We start from the raw sequence: 23,435 nt of genomic DNA on the forward strand, positions 1-23,435 counted from the left end.
CAAGCAGAACATCTAACCCAGAGCTGGGACACCCACTATTCCTATATCTGAACCAGAGCATCTAACCCAGAGCTGGGACACCAAATTTCACCCCACTATTCCTATATCTGAACCAGAACATCTAACCCAGAGCTGGGACACCAAATTTCACCCCACTATTCCTATATCTGAACCAGAGCATCTAACCCAGAGCTGGAACACCAAATTTCACCCCACTATTCCTATATCTGAACCAGAGCATCTAACCCAGAGCTGGGACACCAAATTTCACCCCACTATTCCTATATCTGAACCAGAACATCTAACCCAGAGCTGGGACACCAAATTTCACCCCACTATTCCTATATCTGAACCAGAGCATCTAACCCAGAGCTGGGACACCAAATTCACCCCACTATTCCTATATCTGAACCAGAGCATCTAACCCAGAGCTGGAACACCAAATTTCACCCCACTATTCCTATATCTGAACCGGAACATCTAACCCAGAGCTGGGACACCAAATTTCACCCCACTATTCCTATATCTGAACCGGAACATCTAACCCAGAGCTGGGACACCAAATTTCACCCCACTATTCCTATATCTGAACCAGAACATCTAACCCAGAGCTGGGACACCAAGTTCACCCCACTATTCCTATATCTGAACCAGAACATCTAACCCAGAGCTGGGACACCAAATTTCACCCCACTATTCCTATATCTGAACAGAACATCTAACCCAGAGCTGGGACACCAAATTTCACCCCACGATTCCTATATCTGAACCAGAACATCTAACCCAAGAGCTGGGACACCAATTTCACCCCATATTCCTATATCTGAACCAGAGCTCTAACCCAGAGCTGGGAACACCAAATTTCACCCCACTATTCCTATATCTGAAACCAGAACATCTAACCCAGAGCTGGGACACCAAATTTTCACCCACAATTCTATATCTGAACCGACATTGACCCAGATCTGTGACCCAAATTTCACCCACTATTCCTATATCTGAACCAGACATCTACCCAGAGCTGGGACACCAAAATTTTCACACCCACTATTCCTATATCTGAACCAGACATCTAACCCAGAGCTGGAACACCAAATTTCACCCCACTATTCCTATATCTGAACCAGAGCATCTAACCCAGAGCTGGGACACCAAATTTCACCCCACTATTCCTATATCTGAACCAGAACATCTAACCCAGAGCTGGGACACCAAATTTCACCCCACTATTCCTATATCTGAACCAGAACATCTAACCCAGAGCTGGGACACCAAATTTCACCCCACTATTCCTATATCTGAACCAGAACATCTAACCCAGAGCTGGGACACCAAATTTCACCCCACTATTCCTATATCTGAACCAGAACATCTAACCCAGAGCTGGGACACCAAATTTCACCCCACTATTCCTATATCTGAACCAGAACATCTAACCCAGAGCTGGGACACCAAATTTCACCCCACTATTCCTATATCTGAACCAGAACATCTAACCCAGAGCTGGGACACCAAATTTCACCCCACTATTCCTATATCTGAACCAGAACATCTAACCCAGAGCTGGGACACCAAATTTCACCCCACTATTCCTATATCTGAACCAGAACATCTAACCCAGAGCTGGGACACCAAATTTCACCCCACTATTCCTATATCTGAACCAGAACATCTAACCCAGAGCTGGGACACCAAATTTCACCCCACTTTCCTATATCTGAACCAGAACATCTAACCCAGAGCTGGAACACCAAATTTCACCCCACTATTCCTATATCTGAACCAGAACATCTAACCCAGAGCTGGGACACCAAATTTCACCCCACTATTCCTATATCTGAACCAGAACATCTAACCCAGAGCTGGACACCAAATTTCCCCACTATTCCTATATCTGAACCAGAACATCTAACCCAGAGCTGGGACCAAATTTCATCCCCACTATTCCTATATCTGAACCAGAACATCTAACCCAGAGCTGGAACACCCACTATTCCTATATCTGAACCAGAACATCTAACCCAGAGCTGGGACACCAAATTTCACCCCACTATTCCTATATCTGAACCAGAACATCTAACCCAGAGCTGGGACACCAAATTTCACCCCACTATTCCTATATCTGAACCAGCATCTAACCCAGAGCTGGGACACCAAATTTCACCCCACTATTCCTATATCTGAACCAGAGCATCTAACCCAGAGCTGGGACACCAAATTTCACCCCACTATTCCTATATCTGAACCAGAGCATCTAACCCAGAGCTGGGACACCAAATTTCACCCCACTATTCCTATATCTGAACCAGAGCATCTAACCCAGAGCTGGGACACCAAATTTCACCCCACTATTCCTATATCTGAACCAGAGACAATCTAACCCAGAGCTGGGACACCAAATTTCACCCCACTATTCCTATATCTGAACCAGAACATCTAACCCAGAGCTGGGACACCAAATTTCACCCCACTATTCCTATATCTGAACCAGAACATCTAACCCAGAGCTGGGACACCAAATTTCACCCCACTATTCCTATATCTGAACCAGAACATCTAACCCAGAGCTGGAACACCCACTATTCCTATATCTGAACCAGAACATCTAACCCAGAGCTGGGACACCAAATTTCACCCCACTATTCCTATATCTGAACCAGAACATCTAACCCAGAGCTGGACACCAAATTTCACCCCACTATTCCTATATCTGAACCAGAACATCTAACCCAGAGCTGGGACACCAAATTTCACCCCACTATTCCTATATCTGAACCAGAACATCTAACCCAGAGCTGGACCACCAAATTTCACCCCACTATTCCTATATCTGAACCAGAACATCTAACCCAGAGCTGGAACACCCACTATTCCTATATCTGAACCAGAACATCTAACCCAGAGCTGGGACACCAAATTTCACCCCACTATTCCTATATCTGAACCAGAACATCTAACCCAGAGCTGGGACACCAAATTTCACCCCACTATTCCTATATCTGAACCAGAACATCTAACCCAGAGCTGGACACCAAATTTCACCCCACTATTCCTATATCTGAACCAGAACATCTAACCCAGAGCTGGGACACCAAATTTCACCCCACTATTCCTATATCTGAACCAGAACATCTAACCCAGAGCTGGGACACCAAATTTCACCCCACTATTCCTATATCTGAACCAGAACATCTAACCCAGAGCTGGGACACCAAATTTCACCCCACTATTCCTATATCTGAACCAGAACATCTAACCCAGAGCTGGGACACCAAATTTCACCCCACTATTCCTATATCTGAACCAGAACATCTAACCCAGAGCTGGGACACCAAATTTCACCCCACTATTCCTATATCTGAACCAGAACATCTAACCCAGAGCTGGGACACCAAATTTCACCCCACTATTCCTATATCTGAACCAGAACATCTAACCCAGAGCTGGGACACCAAATTTCACCCCACTATTCCTATATCTGAACCAGAACATCTAACCCAGAGCTGGAACACCCAAATTTCACCCCACTATTCCTATATCTGAACCAGAACATCTAACCCAGAGCTGGGACACCAAATTTCACCCCACTATTCCTATATCTGAACCAGAACATCTAACCCAGAGCTGGACACCAAATTTCACCCCACTATTCCTATATCTGAACCAGAACATCTAACCCAGAGCTGGGACACAAATTTCACCCCACTATTCCTATATCTGAACCAGAAACATCTAACCCAGAGCTGGGACACCAAATTTCACCCCACTATTCCTATATCTGAACCCAGAACATCTAACCCAGAGCTGGACACCAAATTTCACCCCCACTATTCCTATATCTGAACCAGAACATCTAACCCAGAGGCTGGGACACCAAATTTCACCCCACTATTCCTATATCTTGAACCCAGAACATCTAACCCAAGCTGGGACACCAAATTTCACCCCACTATTCTATATTCTGAACCAGAACATCTAACCAGAGCTGGGACACAAATTTCACCCCACTATTCCTATATCTGAACCAGAACATCTAACCCAGAGCTGGGATCACCCAAATTTCACCCCACTATTCCTATATCTGAACCAGAACATCTAACCCAGAGCTGGGACACCCAAATTTCACCCCCACTATTCCTATATCTGAACCAGAACATCTAACCCAGAGCTGGGACACCAAATTTCACCCCACTATTCCTATATCTGAACCAGAACATCTAACCCAGAGCTGGGACACCAAATTTCACCCCCACTATTCCTATATCTGAACAGAACCATCTAACCCAGAGCTGGCGACATCCAAAATTTCACCCCACTATTCCTATATCTGAACCAGAACATCTAACCCAGAGCTGGGACACCAAATTTCACCCCACTATTCCTATATCTGAACCAGAACATCTAACCCAGAGCTGGGACACCAAATTTCACCCCACTATTCCTATATCTGAACCAGAACATCTAACCCAGAGCTGGACACCAAATTTCACCCCACTATTCCTATATCTGAACCAGAACATCTAACCCAGAGCTGGAACACCAAATTTCACCCCACTATTCCTATATCTGAACCAGAACATCTAACCCAGAGCTGGAACACCCACTATTCCTATATCTGAACCAGAACATCTAACCCAGAGCTGGGACACCAAATTTCACCCCACTATTCCTATATCTGAACCAGAACATCTAACCCAGAGCTGGGACACCAAATTTCACCCCACTATTCCTATATCTGAACCAGAACATCTAACCCAGAGCTGGAACACCCACTATTCCTATATCTGAACCAGAACATCTAACCCAGAGCTGGGACACCAAATTTCACCCCACTATTCCTATATCTGAACCAGAACATCTAACCCAGAGCTGGACCCAAATTTCCCCCTATTCCTGAACCAGAACATCTAACCCAGAGCTGGGACACCAAATTTCACCCCACTATTCCTATATCTGAACCAGAACATCTAACCCAGAGCTGGACACCAAATTTCACCCCACTATTCCTATATCTGAACCAGAACATCTAACCCAGAGCTGGGACACCCACTATTCCTATATCTGAACCAGAACATCTAACCCAGAGCTGGGACACCAAATTTCACCCCACTATTCCTATATCTGAACCAGAACATCTAACCCAGAGCTGGGACACCAAATTTCACCCCACTATTCCTATATCTGAACCAGAACATCTAACCCAGAGCTGGGACACCAAATTTCACCCCACTATTCCTATATCTGAACCAGAACATCTAACCCAGAGCTGGGACACCAAATTTCACCCCACTATTCCTATATCTGAACCAGAACATCTAACCCAGAGCTGGGGACACCAAATTTCACCCCACTATTCCTATATCTGAACCAGAACATCTAACCAGAGCTTGGGACACCAAATTTCACCCCACTATTCCTATATCTGAACCAGAACATCTAACCCAGAGCTGGGACACCAAATTTCACCCCACTATTCCTATATCTGAACCAGAACATCTAACCCAGAGCTGGGAACACCAAATTTCACCCCACTATTCCTATATCTGAACCAGAACATCTAACCAGAGCTGGGACACCAAATTTCACCCCCACTATTCCTATATCTGAACCAGAACATCTAACCCAGAGCTGGGACACCAAATTTCACCCCACTATTCCTATATCTGAACCAGAACATCTAACCCAGAGCTGGAACACCAAATTTCACCCCACTATTCCTATATCTGAACCAGAACATCTAACCCAGAGCTGGAACACCACATTTCACCCCAGTATTCCTATATCTGAACCAGAACATCTAACCCAGAGCTGGAACACCAAATTTCACCCCACTATTCCTATATCTGAACCAGAACATCTAACCCAGAGCTGGAACACCAAATTTCACCCCACTATTCCTATATCTGAACCAGAACATCTAACCCAGAGCTGGAACACCAAATTTCACCCCACTATTCCTATATCTGAACCAGAACATCTAACCCAGAGCTGGAACACCAAATTTCACCCTTAATTGCACAGTGATTAAGACAGAGAAATACAGGGAATCTCTATGTGTTCAATGTGTCTTTACTAATGTTTAAAGGAGGCCGAAGAGATTTTCATACGTCTAATCTGTGGATAACATTTGAGATGGGTTAGGGGTCGCCTTTTTGTCTACCAATCAGAAGAAGAACTATTGTGAATTCAGGCAAGCGCACCAGGAATGAGGTTTAGGAAAGAGGACCTGTAGAATTTAGGGACCTAGACACTGGTTTCTTCAAAACTCTCCATGTTCTTAGACCCCCTACGAAGCACATTCCAGTGGAGACCATTGTATCAGCCACCTTGAGCTTCCCCCAAGGTGAAGTTCCTTCTCATTTTCACATGGCCTCCATCCTCTTGAGGTACAATTTCAACTGTTTCCCAGAGCTATGTATATACTATAAATGCAAAGAAGAGCCTAGAAGGATGCACGCCAAAGAAAAACCATTGTGGTAGAAAGTAGAATTGGGAGGAGGGTATTCATATTATTGTTTTTGCCACAAAAGTATATTTATGCATTGTTTGATTTAAAATAAATAAATAGCACAACAGGGTAACTATAGTCAATAATATAATAATTGTACCTTTTAAAGTAACTAAAAGATTATAGTTGAACCGTTTGTAACACAAAGAATAGATCTTTGAGGGGATGGAGATATATATAATATGTAAAATATATACTATAAGTATATTATATATGTAAAATATATGTATTATTTATGTAAAATATATGTAAAATTTATATATGTAAAAAAAGAATAAATAATTTTAAAGGAAACATAAAGCAAGACATTTACAATTGGGAAAAATGTAAAATGTTGGGAATGAGGAATTAGGGTAGGGTCAAATGTGGTGTATAAGGAAGTAAGACAATGGCCAGGAGCAGTGGCTCCCGGCAATCCCAGCACCTTGGGAGGCCAAGGTGGGCGGATCACTTGAGGCCAGGAGTTTGAGACCAGCCTGGCCAACATAGGGAAGCCCTGTCTCTACTAAAAGTACAAAAATTAGCTGGGCATGGTGGCGCCTGTAACCCCAGCTACTCCAGAGGGTGAGGCATGAGAATCACTTAAATCCGGGAGGCATAGTTTGCAGTGAGCCAAGATCATGCCACTGCACTCCAGTCTGGGTGACAGAGTGAGACACCATCTGAAAAAAAAAAAAGAAGGAAGGAAGGAAGACAATGAAACCATACGGCAGCTTTGCAGAGCTCCAGAGTTTAGACTAGACAAGCCACACACCAGAGAATGATTTCCTCAGAGTATTTTTTCAACATTTTTCTCAAAATTCTATTTATTATGTACAGTTTCTAATCTCATCATAGTTAAAAACTGAGTGCTTGCATTTTAAGTGCAGCATCTGGGTGTGATTATATGGTAACCCTAACCCTAGGTCCCCCACAAATAATAAAAAGCCAATATAACCAGGACAACTTAAACAATCGGAAATGGTAGCTATTGAGCAGACTGAGGCAAAGACAGCAGCCCTGCTGATATTTGCATCCTATCCACTCCATAATGAAGAGGAGATACAAATTCTGCTTTCATAAAAGCCTTTGGTTTGGTCTTTATTTAAAATATTGATACTGTGGGAGGCCAAGGCAGGAGGGCTGATGGATCCCAGGAGTTTGAGACCAGTCTGGGCAACATAGTGAAACTAGGTGTCTACAAACAACAACAACAAAAATCTAAAAAATATTAGGCAGGCATGGTGTCACATGCCTGTAGTTTCAGCTGCTGGAGAGGCTGAGGCAGGAGGACTGGAGGATTGTGGGAGCCCAGGAGGTCAAGGCTGCACTGAGATACGATTACACCACTGCACTCTAGCCTGGGCAACAGAGAGAGACCGGGTCTTTGGAAAAAAAAAAAAAAGTTGTGGAAAGTCAAGTGTGCAATGGTGTTTTCATTGACATTTGTTAATGCTGATGAGTGTCCGTTTACAAACACTGAGACTCTGAAACACTAGATGAAGTTGAAACTTGGAGCCCTCTAGCAAAGTGTCAGAAAGAACTTCATTAAAGGATGCCCAACAAAAGAAATGTCCAGCCCAGAATGACCCCTTCTTTCATGAGACCTATCTGCAACCCAAGAGGTGAGGGGCAGAAGCATCGGTCCCTCTTTGAAGATACTCAGGGGAATTGTGAAGAAAACGCAAAAGAGACCACAGCTCTGCACCTGTGATGCCAGTCGCATCACGTCAGCCACAGAGGACAATAAATTGGGTGCATTGAATGACGTAACAACTAAATCACAAGCGATAAATGGTTTTTAACAATCAAAAACAATTTAACATCATACTATACATCTGGCATTCGTGCTGGTGATTTGAAGGTGCATGACCCATCCGAATTGTTTGTATAAAGTAGCAATTACAAAACAGAATGAAGTGTAAGACATGCAATTATTGGAGGGATAAGTGTTCCTGTGTCTCCTGGACCACAAAATTAGTTTCAAAACCATTTGTTTCCAAAAACCTTATCTTATTGCGTGATAAGGGAAGTGGAAGAAATAACAATATTTTGAGTGGCTGAGAGTGATGTGGATGTGTGCTATATCTTCAAGTTTAGGAGTGAAGCCAACAAAAACAAAATTGCCCTAAGGTTTTCTTCCCTGCCCACATTCCCTCAACCCCTACTAAGCCCTCAAACTCTGTGCTTGATCATCCCACTCTTATAACCCCTGGATTTTGTGCCAACTTGTGGCCCTGGACGCATTGATTTCCATCAGAGATGACCAAAGGAGTGTTCATTTATTCATTCAGTATGTAGGGAATGCCTTTTACATACTGGTTTTGGTCAGCTCTCCTAGAAAAGAAGTCTGAGACGAGGACTCAATGGAGTGATTTATTGGGTGACAGGTCACCGGAGAAGCATGAGAATAGTGGGATAGGACTGAAGCATAAAGACAGCAAGGATGCAGCCATCTGAAGCTGGTAAAGAGTGGCTCTTGGTTGGCCAAGGGCAGCTATGAGCTGTGGGCACTAAGGCTCCCAGCAGCTGTGGCAAGTGCACTAGCTCAGTGACCAGATCTGGGTGGGGCCCTAACTGCACCCACCGCACACCCATGACCTGGGCTCAGATGCACTCAAACAAAGGATGGATACATGCAAATAAATAATCCCCCTTAGATTTTTTTTTTTTTTAAACAATGCTCTTCCTGCCCTGCTCTTCAAGAGCAGGCAGTATATCTTTTATTTTATTCAATAAACATCTGTCCACCCACTGTTAGTCAGGCACTCTACTCAGAACTAGGAAAGGATCATAAGAGAAAGCAGCTATAAAAAGGAATGACTCGTAGAAGACAGAATGCCTGCTGAGAAGGGTAGAGAGAAGAGGAAAATCAGGAGAGAGTTTTAAAGGACATAAAATTACAGCTATATAGGGAGAATAAGTTCTAACGTTCTACAGCATGGATGTTTCAGGATGACTGTAGGATGTTTCAGGATGACTGTAGTTAACAATAATATATTAATTATAGTTTCAAATAGCTAGAAGGGGGATACTGAATGTTTCCAACACAAAGAAATGATTAATGTTTTAGATAATGGGTAGGTAATTACCTTGATCTAATCATTACACATTATATGTATCTCAACATCACTATGTACCCATAAATATGTACAATTATTATGTGTTAGTTTAATTTTTTCAAGGAATGAAGACAGCATTGCTATCCCAAGCAATCTTTACCATCCCCCACCCAGTACCTGGCGTAGTGTTCCCTGCCTAACTAACATGTGTAAACTAACCTTGTTCACTTGCTTACTGTTTTTTTTTTTATCCATTTGTACCATGGTAAACACATTGTAATGAAACATATATAACATAAAAATTTATTATTTTAACCATTTTAGGGTACAGTTCTTGCTTATTCCTTCTAAAAGCAGTGTTCTAGCAAGGGTTGGACACGTAACGTAGGAAGAGAGTCAGATGACCCTACCTTCGGCCTTTATGGGGAGAAAAAAAAAGTCCCTTAAGCTCTGAGTCCTTACTATAAAACAAGCTTTCTGCAATGTTACTAGCTATGATATTTGGCACAACCATCTTAGGCATTCAGCATTTCCATGTTCGTAGGGGGAAAAAAATTAAATTGCCCCTCCCTGGGCTAAACAACCTTGGCACTGCATTTTGATCCTTAAATCTATGCACATGCTATCATCAACAACAGATAGGGGTTCTGTTTGCTGAAAGAATATAAATAATTAAAATCCTGCAGGGAGCAGATTTTTATTTACAGAGCTCCACTGTCATTCTTGTACCTGGTGGGGGTATGGTCAAATTACACGAGTTTATTAAAAAACAAAAATTGATGGTTCCAGCTCCGTTCCTCTACCCCATGGAATGAGATCCAATAGAGGCTGCACAGAAGCAAACACTGTCAGTATTTAAAGAGCTATCATTGGAATGGGGAGGGGAGCTAACTAACATTTGAGGGAATGAGTTCTCAGATGCGTGAGCTCCCTATCGCGTCCAGGGCTCCCTGGACATCAGCACATCTTGGAGTTCAGATGTTCATGCTATGAAACATTTCCAAGCCCGCCCTTCGCCCTTGTTGGATGTTCTGTTTTATCATTCCCTTTTTATTTATGATTCCCCACTTTTCTTAAGATAAAAGCTTACACTGCAGAAACAGTCTAAAGCATACCCCCTACATACAAACTGATCTCCAGATTTCCAGTGAAATTGCTGCCTTTGTATACTTACGGACTGACATGATAACTGAAAATAACTTCCATTAGCAGTATAAAAACTCCAGCTGATACCAAATGAATTTCATTTGATACCAGCAGAGAAAAATATTGGCTACTGAGATATTCTTTGTTCATGGTTATTTACAGTTAGCTAGAATCCATGTACAATTCAGCCAGCCAGAAGGCCCCAGATGATTCCCTTTCCTGGAGGACCTTGTGTGGAAGTTCTTCCACGAAAACTGGCTCACCTTCATTGGGTAAAATACAAGGACCACTCTTCTCACATCTGGTCCACCACAATACATGAAAATGTCTGGTGATTAAATTCCTTGGAGTTGGCCGGGCGCGGTGGCTCAAGCCTGTAATCCCAGCACTTTGGGAGGCCGAGACGGGCGGATCACGAGGTCAGGAGATCGAGACCATCCTGGCTAACCGGGTGAAACCCCGTCTCTACTAAAAAATACAAAAAAACTAGCCGGGTGAGGTGGCGGGCGCCTGTAGTCCCAGCTACTCGGGAGGCTGAGGCAGGAGAATGGCGTGAACCCAAAAGGCAGAGCTTGCAGTGAGCTGAGATCAGGCCACTGCACTCCAGTTTGGGCGACAGAGCGAGACTCTGTCTCAAAAAAAAAAAAAAAAAAATTTCCTTGGAGTAAGAAAGATGTCAACAGATGTTTGAGAGATGTGTAAACTACACTCTCCTCCCCTTCCACCTCCAACCCATCACCAGGCTATCTTGTAAATGTTGGAAATAGTCGACTAAATTATCAGAAAATTTCCCCAAACCATATTCCTGGTGATTTCTTTAATGTTAATACTTCAAAGTTGTTTGTACCACTGCTAAGAATTATGTATCAATATTTTGTAATGTTTCCTTCAGAACTTTGACTTTTTAAGAAACATCACATGCAGTTGAGGCTTCATTTCACGCTTCCCCTGTCCAGTAAAACCACTGTCTTGCAACTATGTAAACCCTGGGCATTTATGAGTTATACTTTCAATACATAAGCATGTATCATAAACAATCTTAGATATCTTGAAATATATATACCTGTCTTTCTACAAATTTCTTTCTCCACTCCACATTATGGATTTTTAACATTTTTAATGTAAATATATACAAGATGTCTATTTTAACTATTTTTATGCATCCAATTTAGTAACATTAAGTATATCCACAATGTTATGTAACCATCACAACCATTTTTAGAACTTTTTCATGATTCTAAATAGAAACTCTGTACTCATCAAACAACACTCCCCTATTTCTTCCCTCTCCCTAGCCCCTGGCAATCATCATTCCACTTTCTGTCTCTATGAATTTGACTATTCTAGGTGCCTCCCATAAATGTAATAATCACACAACTTCTGTCCCTTTGTGTCTGGCTTATTTCACTTAGCATATCAACATTGTTTCTAATATCAACCCACATTGGTACATACTGATACATGTCATTCATCTTAAATATTGTATAATATTCAAGAGATTCTAGATAATAATTTATCCTTAACTATATTGGTGGATATCTAAGTTCCAATTTTTTGCTATAACAGAATCCATTTTGCAGTGAGCATCAGAGGCACTCAGCTGAAGTAGAAATGCTGGGTGTGTACATCCTCCGCTGTACCAGGAACCTGCCCAATTGCTCTCTTAAGTCACAATATTAATCAACATTCCTGCCAGCAGCAGATCTGAGTTCCTGCTTCTCCATGTCTTTATTTGTACTGACAAATTTTCCTTTTTAATGTTTGATAATTTGATGGGTGGGAAATGATATCTCAATGTTTTCTTACTTGACATTTTTTCAATGAGCAGTGAGGTTAAGCATCTTTTCATGCTCATTAACCATTAAAGTTTCTGTTTACGTGAAATGCTTGCTAATAACCTTTACTCTCTTTTATATATATATATATTTTTTGCTTTTTTATTGATTTCTAAAGGGGAGAGATACATAGATACATAACTGCATAGATACCTAGATATTTTACATAATAGTTATTTGACCAGCGTAGTTCATTAATTTCTGATTGTATCCTTATTGTATTTTCCCTTCTGCTTGGGTTTACTCTGTTTTGTTTTAGTTTGATTTTTTTGTCTGTTTTCTTGATTTGGATACTTGTTTTATTTTTTGTTTTGTTTTCTAACTCACGCATGTAAGGCTACAAATTTCTCCCTAAGTAAATGGTTCATCTCATCTCACAAGCATTAACATGTAATGCTTGAATTTAATTTAAAAGATTGTGCAATGTTCCTTCTACAAACATACAGCCTTTGTAAGTTCCGTCAGAGGAGACTGGACAAAGCACATTTTCTTTCTCTTTGTAGATATGAAAGTGTCTAATTTTGCCTTAACTCTTGAATTACAAGAATAATGTGTGTTTTTCCTCTACCTCTTAAAGACCGTTTTCACCCCTCCTGCTGCTGGGGACAGCGGCTGTCCCTGCAGGCATCTTTCTAAGTCATCAGTCTTCTTTCTCAGGCAGAGTGGAGGATGTTCTCTTTGTCTTTGATTTTTTGTAGTTTAACTTTAATGCATCTGGGATTACTTTGTTTAATCTTTTAGGACAGTGTCTCCTTCAATCTGAGAATTTGCATCTTTCCTTGATATGGAATAATCCCCCGTTGCATCTCTCCTCCATTCTCTCTGTTCTGTCATCCAGGAATGTCTATTAGGCATATCTTGGAACTGGCTTACTCTGCCCCAAGCCCTAAAGTGCTCTCAAATTTTCCATCTTTTGGTCTCTCTAATTTACTTTGCAGAGTTTTTATTCAGTTCTCTTTCAAATCTTGTCACAGTGTCATGTTCCTACTCTGGTTCCTATCCTTCATTTAAATCTTTGAAAGTTTAAAACACACTTACTTTTAAGTTGTCTTTCATACTGTTCTGTTTTATTTTGCTTGAGCCCAACCCTCCCTCCCTTCTTCATACGATTTGTCATGTTGGCTGCAAACTCATATTCAGAAAGCTTTCAAATCCATGGGAATCCCCAGAAGCTAGTTATACAGGAAGCTCAGGTCACCCCCAAACCAATTAAATCAGAATCTCTGGGGATGAGGTCCAGACACGAGTACTTTTGGAAGCTCTCCAGGTGATTTTAACGTGCAGCTGAGGCTGAAACCATTTCCTACAGCGCAGAGCAGCCTCCACCTGCCTCACAGCCTTATAAGGCTTTTTACCCACCCTCTTCGTGCTGCTCCTAATTCTGTCTTCAATTTTGATACCTATGGATTTCCCTTTCTTGCTTTGGGTTTAGATATATTGGGGGGAGTTCCTGTGATAAAATATACCTAACATAAAATTTACTGTTTTAATCATTTTTAAGTATATAATTCTGCAGCATTAAGTCCATTCAGAAGGTCGTACAACCCTCATCACTGTCCATTCCCAGACATTTTCATCATCCCAAACAGAAACTCCGTACCCATTAAACAATAGTTCCCCATTCTCACCACCCTTAGGGCCCTGGTAAACTCTCATCTACTTTCTGTCTCTATACATTTGATTATTCGAGGATCACAAAGGAGTGGAATCATATAGTATTTGTCTTTTCGTGGCTAGCTTATTTCATTTAGCATAATGTCTTCAAGGATCATTCATTGAATGATGAGCTGCACTATCAGAACAGCACTACCAGAATTTCATTTATTTTAAAAACCAAATAATATTCCATATCAAGGATCTCCCGTTCATCTGTTGCTAAACACTTGGGCTGTTTCCACCGTCTGACTATTATGAATACCACTACTATGAACACTGTTGTACAAGTATCTGTTTGACTCCTTGCTTCCAATTCTTATATAGCAGGAGTGGAATTGGGTCATAGGGAATCCTATGTTCACTTTTATAGGAACCTCCAAAGTGTTTTTCACAGAGGTTGTACAATTTTATATTCTCACCAGCAATGTACGAGGGTTCCAGTTTCTCCACATCCTTACCAACACTTGTTATTTTCCTTCTTTATTTTAAATAGTAGCCATCCTAATAGGTGTAAAATGGTTGGATGTGTGTGTGTGTGTGTGTGTGTGTGTGTGTGTGTGTGTATATATATATATATATATATACTTCTTTTTTTTTTTTTTTTTAAGATGAAGTCTCCCTCTGTCACCCAGGCTGGAGGGCAGTGGTGTGATCTTGGCTCACTGCAAGCTCTACCTCCCGGGTTCATGCCATTTTCCTGCCTTAACGTCCTGAGTAGCTGGGATACAGGCGCCTATCACCACACCTAGCTAATTTTTGTATTTTTAGTACAGACGGGGTTTCACCATGTTGGTCAGGCTAGTCTTGAACTCCTGACCTCTTGATCCACCCACGTAGGCCTTTCAAAGTGCTCGGATTACAGTTGTGAGCCACCCTGCCTGGCCTATTAAATAGTTTTAATTGTTACCACATTTCATCCAGCATCTCTATGTATCATTGAGGAAAGCGGCTTTTGTATCAGCTCAAGCCAGAGTCTGCATTTAGCTTTTGAGTTAAAATAACACAAACGACTTTACATGAAGACCTCTACTATAAGTTAAGGGATTAATTACCTCTCACTCCCCTCAGGGACTCCAAATGGCCATTTTCGGGTCAACAGGGGATGGGTCAAAGGACATGAATAATGCCAGAAGTTAGTTGCAATCAATTTACTTGTACCTTGAATAAGTAAATTCAAGAATAGAATGTAATTTTATAGTGTGATATATCAGTCATGATACTAACTAAATGGCACACTTATAACAATTTGCAGAAGCTTATTTAGAAAGGGTCTGTTTACCAAGGCCTAGGTAGGGAGGCAGGGAACGGCAGAAGACAGTACACCGACCTGGTGTTAACAACCCGAGCGCTATCACCATACCTGGGCCAAAGAGATGGATGGAGAGAGCAGTGACATACACCTAGAAAATAGTTGTGCTTAGAATGTCACCTTGAAATGAGCAATGACCTTTGACCAAGGGACACAGCCAGCCTGAAGCGACCTCACAGGGAGGGTGCCAGCAGTTTTAAAAAACTACTCTTACTTCATCCTCCTGCCTCCCTCCAATGTCCTGCCAGGATCTCCATTGGTTGGCCCCAAGTGGAAGCCAGAGGGCAAGGAAGAACTTGATGTTGAACCTGCAGGTCAGCTGTCCAGGGCTGAGAGCGTGGCTAAGAGGAGGACTGGTCTAGACGAACAGAAGGAAAATATGCATTCATATATTTATCTTCTTGAAGTAGTTGAAGATCCCAGTGGATATTTGAAAGTGTCTGCTTTCTATAAAACTGTAATCATGGAAATTAAAAACAAATTGTCACATCTGAATTCTGCATCTCTGAGCACACATGAACCCAGCTCATATCCCATCACTTTATAAAGACACAGGAAATGCTGCGCTTTCTTGGACTAAGTCTCCACTGATCTCAGAAAGCTTCTTTGAGAGGGGATCAAGAGACATTTAGACATTTTGTTGGACGACATAGTCATTCTCCATAAAATTACTTCCAAAGTTTACAGCTAGGCTCTCCACTCATCCATAGCATTGACAGACTCTCTCTTCGACTTTTGTCTTTTGAGTCATGTAATGTAATCAATCAGTTTTCTTGAATAAATTAATAGAAAGACCATTTTTTTAATTCCTAAAAAATCCTTCTCTCTCCCAATGGACAATTCCTTTTACCCCCAAATTCCCAATGTGGCCATGCAAGAAGAGATGCCCAAGGGACCACATGTTACCTCATAAGAAAGTTTTTGTTATTGTTGTTATGGTGCATGACAGAAAAGAAATTCTGAACTAGTACGTAGATGACGCATTTCCCAGGAAAGGGACAAAGTCTTGTACTTCTCTTAGATTTTCCATTCATCAATAAAGCAGTAACATTATTCCCAAAATATTCATGTCTGACTAATTGATACCAGCTGTCAATGTGGTTCCTAAGAACCTGACCCAGTACTCTCAGACACGTTAAATTACTAACTAAAAGATGAGCAAGAATTTTTTTTTTCTTATTTCCCGAAAATTTATTATAGTGATCTTCCATTAACTCTGATTTTGAGAGTCTGCAATTTGTTCAATTCCCTGAAGCCAGAATATTATGGTATAATGTTCTCATAAAAGGTGATCTGTACTTTCAATTCTGCACATATTTAATGAACTATTTGGAACTGTAAAATAAAATGTCACCACGAATTGGTAGAAAAACTGTGCGAATGTACAAAATGGACTCAATTTCTCATCAGAAATCAGAGGAAGAAATGGCATATAGCCAACTATATTGGACTAAGAAGCTGAAAAAAGATCTTCCCTAAAGCCTCCTGTTTAGAAGATTTCTACTCTGAAACATTTTTACATACAGGGCCCCAGCATGTTTCACATCAGTGCTTTAACTACAGTAAGGAAGACAAGATGCATTCCCTGTCCTCAAGGAGCTAACACTCCAGGTGGTGAGACAAAACCTGCGGGGATAAAGCACTACAGGAGAGGAAATGTCTGATGGCACGCAAATGAGTGTTGTAAACAACAAATGCCGCAGTCACTCAGCAAGGCGAGAGATCAGGTGCATTAGTTTGTTCTCACGCTGCTAATAAAGACATACCCGAGACTGGGTAATTTATAAAGGAAAGCAGCTTAGTGAATTCACTGTTCTACATGGCTGGGGAGTCCTCACAATCATGGAAGAAGATGAAGGAAGAGCAAGGGGACGTGTTACATGGTGGCAGGCAAAAGAGAATGAGAGCCAAGCAAAAGGGGTTTCCCTTTACAAAACCATCAGCTCTCATGAGACTTATTCACTACCATGAGAACAGCATGCGAGAAACCACCCCCATGATTCCATTGTCTCCCATCGGGTCCCTCCCACAACACATGGGAATTATAGGAGCTACAATTCAAGATGAAATTTAGGTGGGGACACAGCCAAACCACATCACCAGCAGCCTAACAGGCAGAGCCAAAGTGAAAGCATGGAATGTCAAAGAATTATTCATGATACTTTTTTGCTGTTTATTTAAATAATAAATATTTGTAGGGTACATAGTATACACATGTAAACATGTATACAAGTGTATACTATGTATACATATAGTACTATATGGGTATATATAAAGACATACCTGGAATGGGTATATAGTACTATATGTATATACATTTATGGGGTACATGAGATGTTTTGATGAACGCATGCAATGTAAAAAAGCACATCATGGAGAACGGGATGTCCATCCCCTCAAGAATTTATCCTTTGAATTACAAACAATCCAATTACATTCTTTAAATTATTTTAAAATACAATTTAAGGCCGGGCGCAGTGGCTCAAGCCTGTAATCCCAGCACTTTGGGAGGCCGAGACGGGTGGATCATGAGGTCAGGAGATCGAGACCATCCTGGCTGACACGGTGAAACCCCGTCTCTACTAAAAAATACAAAAATCTAGCCGGGCGAGGTAGCGGCGCCTGTAGTCCCAGCTACTCGGGAGGCTGAGGCAGGAGAATGGCGTGAACCCGGGAGGCGGAGCTTGCAGTGAGCTGAGATCCAGCCACTGCACTCCAGCCTGGGCGACAGAGCGAGACTGCGTCTCAAAAAAAAAAAAATACAATTTAGTTATTATTAAGTTATTATTGATCACAGTCACCCTATTGTGCTATCACATAGTAGGTCTCATTCATTCATTCTATTTTTTAACCCATTAACAATCCCCACCTCCTTCTCAACCCCTCACTAGCTTTCCCATGCTCTGGTAACCATTCTTCTACCCTCTATGTCCATGAGTTCAATTGTTTTGATTTTTAGATCCCACAGGTAAGTGAGAATGTTCAATGTTTATCTTTCTGTGCCTGGTTTATTTTGAGATACTTTTTAAAGAAATGTAATGCAAACTTTATTCAGGACCATCGTGATGGGTATAAGGATCCCTGCAATGGGATTCTGTGGTGGGACAAATATTCAGCTCAACTCTGAATACAAGAAAAAGTAGGAATTTATAGCCCAGGAGAACGGTGGAGGTCGGGGGATGGAAATTACTAAGAGGAAACATCACGGGAAAGGGAAGATTCCGGTTAAACTCACCCAGCATGATTCTTACTGCAGACAGACCAGGGCAATCACACACAACCTGAGGGATGGCAGTGGACAAAGAACCCAATCAGGTATCAGGGGTGCTCAGATATCAAGGATGGAGGATTCTTGCTAAACTGAGGTAGCAAAATTCTCGACAAAATTGGACACGGACCGCAGAATTCAGGAATTAGTGGTGGAAAGCGCTCAGAGGAGCCTGGGTAGAGTTTAATGAAGAAAACAGTCTTTGTCAGGAGTCAGGAAAGAACACAGCACTTCAGGAAGCTGATGAGGAAACCAACTTTCTGGGAGCAAGAGATGCTGCAGGGGTGGGGGCAACAACACAGCCAGCCCAAGGACTGAGAGTTGATACCTCTGTCCACAGACTCTGGCGCATGGCAGGAATTGAGTGGGGCAACAAGCAAACCACTATTTCTATACCTACAGCAGATAAAAGACTTCTATCCTAAACATACAATGAACTCCTATAGCCCAACCACAAAAAGAAAAACAATACAACTTATTTTGATGGGCAAAAGACTAACACATCACACCAAAAATACACACACACACGCACATACACACACACACACAGCCAATGGTCACATGAAAAAGTGCTCAACATCATTAGGGAATTGCAAATATAAAGGATAATGATATGCCACTAGGCACCCACACCATGGCTAAAATGAATCAACTGACAATACCAAGTGTTGACGACTTTTGTGAAGCAACTGGATTTCTCACACATTGCTGATAGGAATGAAAAATAGAAAAATCACTTGGGAAAAAAGTTTAGCTATTTCTTTTATAAAAGTTAAATATACACTTATTTTGCAACCCAGATATTCTACCCCTGGAAATTTTCTCCCAAAAAAGAAAGAGAACATGTCCAGAAAAATCTTGTATGTGAATGTTTATTATTAGTCTTGTATATGAATGTTTATTACTTACTAATAATCCCCCAAAACTGGAACAACTCAAATTTCCAACAATAGGAGATTGGATAGTGGTGATATATCTGCCTAATAGAACACACAGTATAGAAAGGAACAAATCCCTGTACCATACAGAAGAATATCAAAGGTATTATGCTTAGAAAAAGAAATCTAGAGTAGGCAGTTACTGATACTGTTTAACAGTTTGATGATTCTCATGGTTGGTCTCTTTCTTTTTTGTTTCACCACCCTCATCATCCTGACTTTCAGCCTCATGGCCACAAAAATACAGACCCACACATCATATCCATGCAAAAGGCAGGAGAAAGAGGGCAAGGGAAGTACCAGTTCCATCTGCCTACTTCTTGTCAGACTTGCACTTCAATATTTTTTGCCAGAACTAGGTCACATAGCAATTTCAATGAAAGCCAGAATCAAGGATTTCAATCTTGATTTAGACCAATTTTGATTTCTCTTCTTAGGGCTGGGATATATTACTGCCCAGAGCAAAATCGGAGTTTTTTTTTGTTTGTTTGTTTTGGGTTTTTGTTTTGTTTTGTTTTCTGGCAAGACAGGAAGGATGGTTATCACATAGACAACTAACAGTGTCAACCACACAACTTAAAGTCTAAACAAGTCATTGTAAATCCCTTGGGCCTGAACACACAGAAACAATGAGCACGGATGGCTTAAGCCACGTTACAGGAACCCACAAGAAGTCAAGGTACTTTCTCTCAAGCAGAGACTAAGAACTTCACTTAACACCAGAGGAAGAAAACAAGTGGCATGTCAACATAAGATGTGTTGAAATAGCTGCCGAGAAATGAGAAGTAAAGATTAAGATGTTGGAAGTCCCACTGCTAACGGCATTAAGAAAAAGTTAGGTCCAGGAACTTAGAGAAAGAAAATAAGGACTATCAGCTTTGGTTGCCATAACAAAATACCACAGATTGGGTGACTTAAACATCAGAAATGTATTTCTCACAGTTCTGGAGGCTGGGAAGTCCAAGATCAAGGTGCCAGCCAATCTGGTTCTTGGTAAGAGTTCTCTTCCTCGCTTGCAGGTGACCACCCTCACCGCGTCCTCACATGGCAGACAGAGCAAGCTCTGGGGTCTCTTCCTCTTCTCATATGGACAATGGCCCATCACATTAGGGCCCCACTCCTGTGGAACTTTCACCACCTTCTCACAGGCTCTGCCTCCAAATATAGTCACAGTGGGGGTGAGGGCTTCAATATATGAATTTGGAAGGGTGGTAAATACTCAGCCCATAACAAAGAGCAAGCAACTGTTTGGGAGGCTATGTCTCATTTCCAGTGAACCCATGACCGTGGGCATCAGAACATCTCTCCAAATTAAGCTTCTAAGTCTGTTGAGAGAAAAACCATAAAAGCAGCACCTGGGAGGAAAGAAACCCTAAATTGTTGTTCCCCACTAGAGTCAGCAGGTTTGGTCTGAGGCATGGCCCTTATGTGTTTCAGACACTCAAGATGCACATCCCAGCATTAACCAGACTGCTATGCACGACCACAGCCAAGCTCCCAATCCCTGCCTGCAGCAGATGTGTTGTTTACAAACAAAGTACACTGGCTGGCATACAGAAGCTGTGATTAAGTTAATGACTAAGTGCTGTTTTAAGATGGCAAATATCTGAAACCCACATATCTTGCATGCTATTATTTGGTTCTGTAAATGTTTAGACAGCTGGTAGAAGTTTGCCCTGACACTGGCATTAAAACGCATGTTCGTAAAGTCGAGTGCACCATGCATTCCTAATAACTAAGATTCTGTTTCCTCTCTTATGTATGAGAGATCTGCTGTTCTGAGGCAAAGCCATCCAGGATTCACCCCCCCGTACCCCATGAGTCATTATTTATGTTCCGTACAACGAAAAGACGGTAACAGTGTCCCCCTCATTATTGCTTCATAAGAAAGAACACGGATGTATCTTAGCTGAAAAAGGCTTAATGATCTTCTAGGCCTCAGACTCCCATTAGCAGCAGAATCCTGTTTTCAAGTTAAATATTCCATAAAGTCCCAGTAATTAAAAGAGATAAAAGGAGCAATGCTTGGCTAAAGCACAGATGTGGGTGATGTTCACAGCACCCCGGGGAGACCCTAAGTGCCTTTTCAATACCTTAGATCTCAAAAGAGCCTGGTTTAAAAACTCTTTATCTGGTCTGTTTCTGAGATTTCTAGAGCCTCTTTTGACACCTTATACATCTTGGGAAATAGAATCCGGCCCCTCCTGCCAATCTTCAGAACCAGGAGCCTAATGGGAAAGACCATGCAAGGGGAATCGGGACTAAAGATTTCCCATGATAGCTGGAACAAGTTGTGAACTCTGTGTGCTAAGACAGTTAAAGGGAAAAACAGAACCTGTCATTCCTGGGGAGGATGTGAACATTAAAAACAAATAAAAACCAAATAGGTATCCATAGATTACCAGCTAGAATGGGGCAGGTATGTTCCAGGTTTGAATCTAGTGAGGTACCCTGGCTGTATAGGGTAAAGGGTGAGAGGCCTGGGACCCTATTCCCTGGGACTCTATGCCCTGGGTGCCACCGCCCACCCCCCCGCCCCGACCAGGGCTAGAAGTCTCAGAAGCCTCCTCCCTGAAGGCCAAGGCTCCACAGAACACAGATTGAAATCTACCATTCAATGTTAATGCCTGTAGTAATGATAATAATGGGTGTCGTGAATTACCAGTAAAAAATAATGCTTCTAAAAGGACTACCTACAGAGATTCAAATCCAGTTTGTTTTTAGCATTCTCCACTCGCTCCTTCTGCCCCTTTGCCCACTCCCCAAATACAAAATATTCCCTCCTGCCAGCAAGAAAAGCTACGAGATCAACTCCTTGACACTCAGAGGTCTGGGGCTATTGCGGATCCCCTCTCAGATGTCACTTCTAGAGAGGCAACAGGAAAGAGAGAAAATCTTAAAAGAAGTAAAGGAAGGGTTTATTGGAGAAATTGAAAATATCACAGAGTGTGAAAATTCACATTTCCCCTCAAATCACAATAGGGGAGAGAGTTCCTAACTTACGGGTAAAGAGGAGCTGAAGAAGCTGGTATAAAACAACCTCAAGGAGATACCTATGCACCTAGAGTTTAATCAAAAGTTCAACAAAGATTTATTGAGCACCTACTACATGCAAGCCACTCTGTTCACACTGGGGAGACAAAAGTTAAGGATGCTGGACCTTCCTTAAAGGAACTCAAAATCCAATGAAAGAAATCACAAAGGAACAAAAATTATTAAAGGAAATAAAAGGTAAAGATAAATTTCTAAAGAAGAACAGTAACTCATTCAGGGAGGGGACAGGGTGAGATATGTCTTAAAACCTTTATTTATCATTCCAAGTTTAAGTTTAAGGAGACCAAGGAAGAAAGTCTATTCAATGCCCGCACACATGTACAACTGGGAAGCTTTTGAAAGCATGAGTGGCATGCTGTAACCCATCTAGATATATTACCCCAGCAGAATGTGGAAGATGTGTGTAGGATTGTAAGAACACACCTGGGTGCAAAGAGCCTGGTTGGAAAGTGAATTTAATAGTGCAGGCAACAGGGGATGGAAGTGTGAGCTAAGGCAGGAGCAGAGCAGTTGGCTTCAAGACACATTTAAGAGATGAGATGGAAGTCATTTGATGACCAAGAGGGTATGAGTCGAAGAGAAACTGACAATATCTATGGGTAGCTCCTCCATCTTCCCATCACACCGAATTACTTTTTATTTCTATGTCACTGTCTTCATTTGCACACTGTCGCTCACTC

Source organism: Rhinopithecus roxellana, chromosome 18, assembly GCF_007565055.1.
Source record: "Rhinopithecus roxellana isolate Shanxi Qingling chromosome 18, ASM756505v1, whole genome shotgun sequence".
NCBI classification, from domain to species: Eukaryota; Metazoa; Chordata; class Mammalia; order Primates; family Cercopithecidae; genus Rhinopithecus; species Rhinopithecus roxellana.